The sequence below is a fragment of the Nannospalax galili genome, unplaced genomic scaffold (assembly GCF_000622305.1).
Source record: "Nannospalax galili isolate Female #2095 unplaced genomic scaffold, S.galili_v1.0 scaffold5065, whole genome shotgun sequence".
NCBI classification, from domain to species: Eukaryota; Metazoa; Chordata; class Mammalia; order Rodentia; family Spalacidae; genus Nannospalax; species Nannospalax galili.
Window position 1 is genome coordinate 22,391 of NW_008353156.1, and position 2,509 is coordinate 24,899.

The window sequence follows — 2,509 nt, forward strand, 5'->3', positions numbered from 1 at the left end:
TCTCCATTTAAAATGATGTTGGCTGTGGGTTTGTTATATATGGCTTTAATTATGTTGAGGTATGTTCCCTCCAGTCCAATTCCCTCTAGGACTTTGAACATAAATGCATGCTGAATTTTGTCAAAGGCCTTCTCTGCATCTATTGAGATGACCATGTGGTTCCTGTCTTTGAGTCCATTTATATGATTTATGACATTTATTGACTTACATATATGTCGAATGCCCCCCAAGCCCATCAGGCTTGGATCTTCAACAAGAAGGACAGTTAGGCAAACGTCTGAAGTTATGGGAGGAATTTATTAAAGGGACAGCAGGTACAGAGAGGAGAGTGCTCTCTAGAAGGAAGAATCTACTGAGGGGTCTCACAGGTCCTTTTTATCCAGCCCGGAGTGTGGGTTACCTAGGTGAATTTTCCTAAGAGAAACAAAAGGGTTACTATGGATACAGCACGAAGCTGCAGCTTCCGGTGCCCTCAGACCGAACCTAAACTAACTTTCTAGAAGACCTGATTTATCATACAGGTACAGCCTGTCAGCTCTGACCGCTGAAGCAGAGAGCTCAGAAGCTCTTATAGTGACACTCTCCTAATTTCCAATACTTATGGCAAGCATGGCTCCTGACATATCCCCCTTTCTTTTTATATTTTTAAAGATGAAGTACATGCCAATAACTGGGATGGAAAGACCATGCCTGTCTTAGGTTGTCCTCTGCCAGAGTGAAAGCCATTGGGGGCAGCCAGCATCCCGCTTCCCTCTGAGAGGATCTTACCCATCACTGCCTAACTGGCCTCTGGAAAGCTCCCATCAATTGGCCACGGCCTTGGGGAAGAAACTGGCAAAGGACTCTTTTAAAGTTTAAATCTTCTTACTTTTCAAATCCTCTTTTCTGGTACAATCTCAAGGTCCACTCACTACCCTTCGCTCACCAGCAGCTCATCAGCAGTCTATTTTTACCTATCAATTCGCTACCTGTGAATTTCGAATTCTCTACCTGTGCAACTAGAGGTTAGGCAGAGCCTAAGTCCCCCCTCCAAACAAATAAAAAGGACCCACAGCCCAAGGGGTCAAAGGGAGGATAGAAGGGAAGAAGTATCTCACAAAGGAGCATAAAAATGGTGCACAAATCATGTGGTATACACAAGCAATCAAATAGGGCAGGGATGCATCATAGCCAAAGTCCAGAGATGTAGAACGGTGGGCGCCAGGCGGTGGAAACAGTCCAAGGGCAGCGCAAACAGAGTTCAAAAGACTCGGTCCAGGAAAACTGGGAACATAGGAGGTGAAGATGGATGGCGGAGCGATGACACAGATGGCACAGAGTCCGGACAGAGTAGAGGAGGATGGCAACAGCGGTGGAAGTGACGCGACGGGAGTGAACACATCATGGCGATATCCTGTGAAAAAAGCAGAAATACACCCCCTTCCTGGGCCACCATGGGGCTAGGTAGCCACGTTAGTGAGCAACTGTAGCAGCGGAGTCCTTCTGAAAATGAAGAGCAGAAAAGATGATTGCAGCAGCCTGTTTGTGAGCCTGCAGCTGCAGACAACGAGATACACAGCAACCACCGATTAACAGTATACATAGAACAATCACTAAAGTAACCAAAGAAGAGCCAGAGCTATGTAAAATACTCTGAAACCATCCACGAGGATCAAGACCAGAGAGAGTATTTGCTAAAGAAGTAGGCAGCCCACCCCTAACCGCCCCCCGGTGGCACGCAACTGCATCACACTGGGCCACAGCTTCAAGCAGCCACACACCATCCAAGGAAGGCCCAGGGGTTACGCGGGCAACCAGGACAACCACGGGCAACAGAGCAACACACCAAGTTGTCAAGGCAACATCAACATCAAACACAACCATGTACACCAAGTAACCAAGGTAACGCACAGAAACATAACCGTCAAAGCATCCATAGAGAGAAAAACAAACTGAACATTGCTCTAAACAAACTGAACGTTGCGAAGTAGAGCAAACAAATCCATAGATAAAATTTTACTTTATGGCTGATATCAGTAAGCCGAATTTGTAATTTTTATAGTGCGCACAATATTGTTATAGACGTCTTTTTGCAACATCATGGAACTTGAAACAGAGTACGATAGATTCAAGAGCTCATCATGAGTGATTTATGCCACAAATCACCTGTTGATTACTACATGTAACTCCCAGCAAAGCTAGAACCTCTCCGGCAGCTGGTGTTTGAGTCCAAACCTCTCCGGCGGCACGCAACTGCATCACGTTGGGCCACAACTTCAAGCAGCTGTGTACCAGCCAAAGGAGGCTGGGCACCAGCACCAAGAAAGGCTCAGCCCCTGCCACGAACCACATGTAAAGCTCCAAGACACAGTGCAAGCGGCCTCTGCCACAAGTCACCTGCGTAAAGTTCTCCTCACAGGTAACTTCTGCTACAAATTACTTGCTCAGAGTGCTCAGGATGCCACCTCACATACCTGAGCCACTGACCTGTGCTGTCGGGAAAGAACACAGAAAGACAAGTTTTCACACA